The following is an 8808-nucleotide window of genomic DNA, read 5'->3' on the forward strand; positions in this document are numbered from 1 at the left end:
GAAATTTCAGTTGAGGCTACATTTCTGAAAGCTGAATTTTGAACATGAGGTTGTGTAACTGCCTGTGCAAATAGAGAGTTGTTTTCCTAATTACAAGATATTTGTAAAGCACTCAGAACATGAAATGGCTAAGCACACATCAAGAAATACTAGTTAGAGAATGTCGTGGCCAAATAGTGGTGATGAGCATACAGAAATAATAGAAGCAGATCTTTGGCCATACACCTGATGTCTAAACTGCCTGTGTACGGCTCTCAGTTGTAGCAGCACTCCTTACTTTACACTCTGGCCCCTGTACCACTGCAGTATCCCCACCCCCAAAGAGCTCAAACAACTTGGAGAACACTCTTTTTCAGGGTGGGAAATGGCTCTGTCTTTCCTGCATGCACGTACTTTGCACAACAGAGCACTTGTCCCTGAAGGCAGTCTCCAGGCAATATTGCAAGTGAAATAATAAGTAGTAATAAATTCAGAGTTGAGGTACCTCACTCCTTTATACCTCTGCCAACAGGAAACCCCCACATCTCTTCTGTCATTCCTATTTAGTAATTTACACTGCAACAGCACCCAGCTGACTCAATCGTGAACCTGAACCCAGCCATCCCAGGTGCTGTGCAAAACACTCTGCAGCCACATAGTCCCTCCCTTACAGGCCTGATCCTTTCAGTCAGGAAAGGGAAACACTCCCAGCATCCCAGGCCAGGTACACCTTGACCACTGGTAACTCTGGCCTACATGGAGCTAAGTTCCAAAGCACACCCACAAGGAGGAAATAGGAATTGCACAGATCAGATCCTGGACTGTTCAGGCAAACAAGGGCAGAGCACAGTATTTGCACACCATAGCTCGTGTTGCTGTGATAAACAAAGCAGCACTGAGCCCAGGAGACAGGCGTTCTGTGCCACTCAGGGAAAAAGTAGGATGGTGGAAGATCCAAGAAGATTCCCCCAAAAGGCGATGTGTTTTTTTTCTTCCCTCCAAAAGTCACAGGAAATCTCCACATTACTCATCCTTTCCCAGGAACCCCATCTGGGGCCTTGCTATTTTCCTACACACACAAACACACACACACACACACACAAAAGGAGCCCTGCAGAGGCCTTAACACCAGTTGTGCTTGCCCTTGCCAGAACTTCCTTAATCCACTCCCATTTACCCTAGCTTGCCAAGCAGTGCAAATATTCAAGAGGCCACCTCATTTCTGCAGTGTCTGGTGTAACAATCTGCACCAAACTAAAGCAGTAAAGGCTGTGACTCACAGCTACTCAGCAGCCAGAAGTCCTGTCAGGCAAGCCAAGCTTTTATATAGCAGGAGGTCACTGGAACACACTCTGGCTCACCTCTCTCATTGATCAAAAGAGTGAAACCACTTCGAAACACCTCCTGCTTGCCTCCCTTTTCAAAGTCTAATGCTAAGAAGCTGCATCCTAGCGGGCAGAGAACAGGATGACATAGATACAATATCTCAGGGAAAGAAAATGAAGTTTTGTCTCAGCAACTGTTGAAACTTAACAGCACAAATGAATTCTGCTGTGTAACCCAGAGGCTGTAGCCAAGAGAAACTTGAGTCAGAAGACCTGATTTAAGTTCCTGCCTCTGCTACTGACCCACTGTTTGATCTTGGGTTAGTCATTTAACTGCCGTGGAAATAAAGACTTCCTTTGATGACTAGTGTTTGGGAACAGCCTGGACATTGGCAAGGATGTGGAAGAGCTTGGTGATATTTGCAGCTGACTCACAGGCTGACTTGTTGCTGCAAGGTCTACATGGAAGAGGGGTATTGAGGAAGAAGTAAGGTAGAAATCAGGGCCTTGATAGATTTTGAGATGTTAAAAAAAGAATTGACAAAATGCAGACAGCTCTCCCCTCCCCATACATTGGGAACGTGGAGCTTCTGGGTTTCTAATATGAGGCACAAGCAAGACATGCCTCACCAGAGAGTCAGGAGATGACTTGCCTTTCACGCTTCACGGGTCAAATCTCTGAAATCAGCAATTCTACACATTCAGGAACCATGAATCGGGGCTTCAGAAATTGCAAGTCTGACTTCAACCTCCCAAAGTTTCCAAAGCATGCCTTTGCATACTGTTTCTTTTTTTTTATATGAGCACACAGATTATTTTCCATAGTTTTAATTGATTCCAGAAGTTGGAACAAATGATCTGTTTGTCAGCATGTAATACTCAGGACAGTATGCTCCCCCCCTCCCTTCATGCTTCATATTTGAAAAAGATTTTCTGCTGCACTGTAGTTCTATAATGGACCACACCTACTGCACATAGGAAATAATTCCTGACTAACTAAAGATGAAGAAGAGACACAACCTATTAAGATTTTTTTCATTTTCCTTTTTTTTTATGTCTTGTTTATACGTCGAAATTGTCCTGGTTTTAAGTCAGTTCATGGCAGACTGAGGACACACAAATCCATTAAACCATGTTAAATCAAATGCCTCGATTTTAAGAACACTGTAAAATGCATTTAGCCTGAACCAGGAGTGGCAAATATAGCACTTGACACCTATATTTTTATAACATAACCTTTCAAAGTGGTTTCTCCACCCTTGAAAAGCACCCCTTGCTTACTTGCATGCAGCACAGAGCTCCAGATTTAAGTTTCAATCTTGACTTCCCTCTCCACACATCCAAATGAACTACACAGATCTATCTCACTGGGTCAAGGCACTGCAACTGTTCCAAGTGGTCTTGCAGCAGCTTTGCTGAATTCTGATCCAGCCACATTTCTCCATGCCTTCACATCTGTCTTTCCAAATATCCCGTCACACCTGCAGGAATGGGTGGTGTTCCCATCCAAAGGCATACAGAGGCTGAAGCCAAGGAACCTAAGAGAAACACAAGGTGAGGCTGCCACACCCCTGTGGCTATCAGGAGTACATGACTCTTTGAGGTGTCTTTAAGTAGTGAAAAAAGGAACACAAACCCTCCTTGTCCAGAGGTTGTTTCTACAACCTCTGCTATAGTCATAACAATCCCCTGAGGGGGAGCAGGGAAAATCTGACAACATTATGTTTATCCATGAAGACTTACCCTTGTGTTGATGTTCCCCTGCGAGGTCCCAAGCTGAGCTGTGGTGGTTTTCTATCCAGCAAAAAGTAGTAGTTGAAAGCAGCCTGATGTGTGCCTTCTACTTTATGCACTGTGTATAAAATACAGTTTTATACAGGTTTATACTCTTTGGATGGTCAAGGCTTCAACATGTGACAAAAGTCTCGAGGGCAAACCATAGACTTAAAAGATTCATTTCCATGGGTCTGCAGGAAGTCTCAAGTGTAGTTGTGATCATCCCTGGAATGGAAATCAGTTTCTTGGTCAATAGTTTCTGACTTTAGCATTAGAAGATGACAGGTTTGGCTGTATTGAGGTTATTAAACTAAGGAGCTGAAATGAGTGAGCAGTTGAGTTATGCTTGACAGTACATGAAGCATTTTTTGAACTTGCCAAAGGAAGGTGAAGATAGTGTTATGGGGGTAAACACAGAGTTAGCTATTTCTTAAGAAAAATGTCTTGCAGAAAAGACTCAAAATTAAGAGTTTACATTTTCAGAGATTCTGAGAAATTTAATTTTCCACAATACTCTCTATAAAGAGCAACGTTAGTGGCATTTTTTCTTTTAAATCCAGATTGTTCTTCATTGCTGCAGACTATGCTTTGCAGCTAGTCCGTTCTTATCACTGTGCATGTATCTATTCAACTAGTAATTCATAGAGCACTGTAGGCTGTGACCTAAGCAGACAAAAATGTGCTGAAATGTAAACTACCATATTTGGTAGCGACTGGTGCATGTTTCTTATGAGAACAGGCTGAGAGAGTTAGGCCTGTTCAACCTTGAGAAGAGATGACTGAGAGGGAACCTCATCAAGGTCTATCCGTACCTGAAGGGAAGTGTCAGGGGATGGACCAGGCTCTTCTCGGTGATGCCAAGCAATAGGACAAGAGGCAACAGGCAGAAACTGCTACCCAGGAAGCTCCACCTGAACATGAAGAAGAATCTCTTTACTGTGCAGCGAATGATCACTGGAAAAGACTGCCCAGAGAGGACGTGAAGTCTCCCACACTGGAGATACTCCACAACTGTCTGGACACAATCTTGTGCCATATACTCTAAGATGATGCTGCTGAAGCAGGGATGCCAACCTTACCCATTCTGTGAATCTGTCCAACATGAAAGAGTTACAGAGATCATTACAGTTTTGCAGATATGGAGACAACAGAGAAGCAACTCCTTCCCTGGTATTCCAAACCCTTAGGGCTTACACATTATGAACTGGCTCCAAAAGCTAAGACACAAAAATAATTCCCATAATATTTCTTTTTATATTTGCCTTCTACAATCTACATTTTGAAGATTTCCTCTTTAAGCACAAGAGCTATGAGTTCACGTTAAAAATAAAGTGATAGTTTAATCACGTGATTCCAGGAACAAAGGTTTAATGGGGGGGAAAAAAATCTACATTTTTCCAGTATGTAGCTCATACAAGACAACCATCAATACTTTAAAAGTAATGTTGCTTGGAAGTAAATCCTGAGATAACCTAGAGATAGAATCCAGTGACACACTGCAAGAGATAGGCAGAGATGAAAAGGAAGTAAATTGGGCAAAACTGGCAGGGTTTCAGTGTCAGGAGCTGTGGGGGTTGCCTCTGTGGGTAGAGCCCACAGAGTGGGCTTGAGCCACTGTGCCTTGAGCCACTCACAACCAACTCCTGTGGCTTTGAAACAGATGGGACCAGCCCACAGTGAGTCAAAACTCCAACCAAAGGAGCATGTGGCACCTCCACTCATATTTAAGCATGAATTGCAGCCATAAGGAGAGAAGTTAAGTGACACAGAACTGTATACAGATAAAAAGATGCAGGAAAAACATGGAGAAGACTTGTGAGAAGATATGTGAGATGAGTATTAGGAGAACATGGAGATAATGCTGAGGGCTGAAGACACTCTCTTCAAGAAGGCAACATTCACTGAGCCAGAGACACCCCTGAGTGACTGCAGCCTGTGAAGGTCCCACACTACAACAGCAATGCTGGAAAGCCCAGAGGAACACTTCCTAGGATGCAAAAAGCAGCAGGTAAAAATCATTAGGCACACAACTCCAATGCCATGTGCCATCCGTCACCTCACTGAAAGGAGTGGGAAGGACTGTGTGTAACCTGTGATGAAAACTAGAGAAGCTGAGCCTTGGGAGCAGGAAGGAAGATCAGGCGGAAGATCAGCCTGGGGAAGTGGGAGGAAAGGTGAATGCTGCCATCCTGCCAGTGAACGATAACAGGGGAAGACTTCTCTATTCCTAAAAATAACAACAGCAAATGCTTTAACCACCTCATAGCTTATTACAAGAGTTACAAAACTGTTTCATCCCGCTCCCTAACTCAAGCTAGTGTAAAATGCAATCATCTAGTATGCCTTTCTAGTTCTAGTCCTCTAAACTTGGTGAGGCCAAGCATCTGTTCCCTTATAAGGTTCATTTTGCAACTACCCACTTCGTGCAATACCTCCCTGCCTTCCGGCTGTTTTATTTTCCCAAACTTTCCTTACTTCTTCCCAGCAAATAGCACAATGTCTCCCAAGTAGCTTTGCTTCTCTAAGTTCATTGCTCGTTCCCTCACAGACCTGAAATTATAAACAGCTGCATACAAAAACACAATTGCTTCTAGAGTAACCAATGTTAATGACTCCCAGAGAGTGCTATGACTTCAGCCTGAGTACAGGGAGAGAGACAGGGGTGCCAGAAACAAAGATCCTGTTTCAGTGCAGTTTCTCCCAGCATGAACAATAGAGGGACATATGCGATGTACAGCCAATTCCTTATAAAGAAAACGCCTCTTGGTTTATTCAGGAAGCTCCAGAAAACCAAAAGGAAAGAAAAAAAAAAAAACCAAAACAGCAAAGCAGGTCCCTCGCTGCACCCCCAGGTACCTGGCCATGTGACAGAAAGTAGATCCACCTATGCAGATGTCCACAGAGCCTGCCAAGGAGCAGATGCCTTGGGCAGTGGATTAGCTTCTACAGCGTGGCCTCTGGGGCCACATGACTGCCATCCAAAAATGCCAAGATGAGGGGAAAAGGGTCACTGTCATCAAGCACCATCAGAGTAGCACCTGGCCACTGTCAGCTGTTTTGGCCAGAAATGTTATTGCTTTAATCCATGTTATCTGCTCGGGAATCAAGATTTTCCAGACTTACACATAAGCAAGTAAAAGCACAAAGATTATTCTTGTTAGCAGAAATTAGCTCTAAATAAAAGCCAAAGCTGTTTCCCTGCAAACTTTCAGGAACATCCTGTGGAGAAACACAACTGCTAAATGAGTTTACATAAGCACATTGATTTGGACTTGAATTTTTCCTACCAGCGCACTGATGCTCGGTGTCTCCAACCTGCCAATAGCCATGTGTCCCCAGCATTCCTATTCACAAAACCAGTGTCCACTCTGGTACTCCCATGTGCCCAACAAGAACTCTTCCCCTGAAAACAGAGGATCCCAACTAACAAATAAGTGTGACAAAATGTCAGCAGCAAAGTCTACCTAGATTAAAAAGCAAAGTCTATTGTCTGCTTTCACTCTCTAAAAACTCTGAAGAGTTTTCACTCATTAGAAAAAGCTCTTAATCTCCTGCAAAAGGTATTCCCTACATGTGAACCACTGTCTGGTAGATAGATCTCTAGCAAACAATTTTTCTGAAACAAGTGAGCACGCATTTATTTTGCATGAAGGAAAGAGGCAGGTAGATGAACACATATGTCCCCCATCTCCCCTTTGTACTCGTTCATTTAATAATTTTAGAGAATCTTGGAAATTACAAGCTTTTAATGGAAACAGAAAACAACTAAATTCTGAACTGTGATGTTGGAGGAGTCTGGATGCACATTTCATCCAAGTATCTACTACAGTGCAACTGCCTCATGATAAAGATGACTCCAATCTTGGATGGAACTTAGCATTGTCTGGAGAAATGCTGTTTTCCTTATGTTTAGACAAGCTATACAGCATGTTTTAAAGAAAAGAAACATCTGTTTTCAATCCTATAATCTAGTAACAAAGAAAAAAACCAAAAGCAATACCGTCATAAGAATCAACAGGGCACCTTCCCCCCTCCCCCCCCACCCCGTTTAAGGTACATCTGTATTTTGCCACAGGAAGAGGAGAGGAGAAAGGGAAGTGGAAAAGACTTCTCCATTTCATGGTGCAGCACTAGAAAAACAACCCAGGAACATAATGGCCATATTTTAAAACCTGAGAATTTTGGTTTGTGATGTTTCTCCTTCTTTCCTTCCTTCCTTCCTCCCTCCCTCTCTCCCTGTAAAAGGTGGTATATTTCAAGAAAAAAAAAACAACTTTGTGAAGGTGTGATGATACCACCACTACCAGCTCCTCTACTTCTAGCTTACCAGGTAAGTTCAGAAGTGTCTAGGTGTGGAAGATTATGTCTCAACAACTTTCATATCAAGAGCCCTCAGGGTATTTTTCGACATACATGATACCAGTATCAGTTTTAGCTGATGTGGACACTGTGTTCCCTCTCTGCCCACGCTGTTTCTTCTTGTGCCCAGGCCAAGTCTTCTGTTTCGCTTGTGCAAGTGTTTGGAGCAAGGAACTGATCCCACTGAAAACTAACTTCCCCCTGCCCCCCTGCACTTCTTTTTTTTCCTGGCTCTCAGCTGGATCAGGTCACTGTGCAATCACACAAAGGATATTGCCAACAGGTAGGGGGCTGCTCTCTTGGTAGAAGTGACAGCAGCTGGACTGACACTGACACCAGAGCATAGGCAGACACAAACCACCACTCAGGGTATGAGAAAAACCATCACTCGTTCACCTCATGCTGCAGGATATCCAGCTCTAGGCAAACACCCATCAGGTTCTGTGTGGCAGAGGAAACTGCATCACATAAACACTCTAGAGCACACTGTTTTGAAATGGACTGACGCAGGACACTTCACATCCCTGTGTCAGAGCATTCCACAAGGCTCTGACAAAGATGAGGGAAGACCACGCACAGCTGTGGTTTGTGAAGGAACTGTGCAAATCCCTCTGGGCCTGCTCTGTGTCATGGCTTCTCTGCTCTACCGTCCTACAAGGAAGGTCCTTAATGTTCTGGTGACTGATCAACTGCTCCAGCTTAGCAGAAACTGCACCCTGGGAGGTGTGAGGGAAGCTGAATTTGATCCTAGGAAATCCGTGGAGTGAGGCTTTAAACTACAATTGGTAAGAAAACAGCAAAGCCCAAGGCCTGAACAGGCAGCAGGAAATGGCAGCCACAACCACGGTGAGGGAGGGCAGGAGTCCGGGGGGCTGGAAAAGCTGCCTGCGGGTAGGCACACACACACGAAACAAGGTTGAGGTTTCCTTTCTAATGCAGAAAAATTAAAACATCTATTCTTCTCTTTCTCTCCCCTCTCCCGAAAGTGAAGCCTGTCTTCCTAAAACAGACCCACCATACGTTTTCCTTCCACAGGTTCTCCACCGGTTTTGGTGCAGCCCAGTTTGAGAGGGAAATGCCACGGTTTTCACCGGGGTCAAGATGGAGGGTGGGAGTGTGTGTTGGGAGAGATGTCAGGGAGGGGTGTGCAGAACCTGCGAGGCTCGAGGCAGATGCGCACCGTGCCTTTTGTGGTACCGAAAAGCACCAGCCAAACTCACAAGTGACCGACACCCTCGGACCCCAAAACAACACCGCAGCCTCAGGTGTCCCTTGCGAGCGCTCCGGCTTCTCCGAGACACAGCCCGCTGCGAAGCCGCAGCACTCCCGGGGGAAAACGCCCGGCGGTGTCCCGGCGGTGTCCCGGCGG

At 44.6% G+C, this 8808-nt stretch overlaps 1 long non-coding RNA gene across 1 annotated transcript; it reads right to left on the reverse strand.

Annotated features, from left to right (window-relative positions):
• Positions 1 to 2244: 2244 nt before the first annotated feature.
• LOC108641913 lies at positions 2245 to 8286 on the reverse strand. The gene is made up of 3 exons (XR_001922338.2): positions 7408 to 8286; positions 3048 to 3305; positions 2245 to 2842 (listed from the first exon to the last, which is right to left on the reverse strand). It is a non-coding gene; the product is annotated as an uncharacterized LOC108641913 (long non-coding RNA).
• Between the last annotated feature and the right edge of the window lie 522 nt (positions 8287 to 8808).

This window comes from Manacus vitellinus, unplaced genomic scaffold (genome assembly GCF_001715985.3).
Source record: "Manacus vitellinus isolate BGI_N305 unplaced genomic scaffold, ASM171598v3 scaffold_88_pilon, whole genome shotgun sequence".
NCBI lineage: Eukaryota > Metazoa > Chordata > Aves > Passeriformes > Pipridae > Manacus > Manacus vitellinus.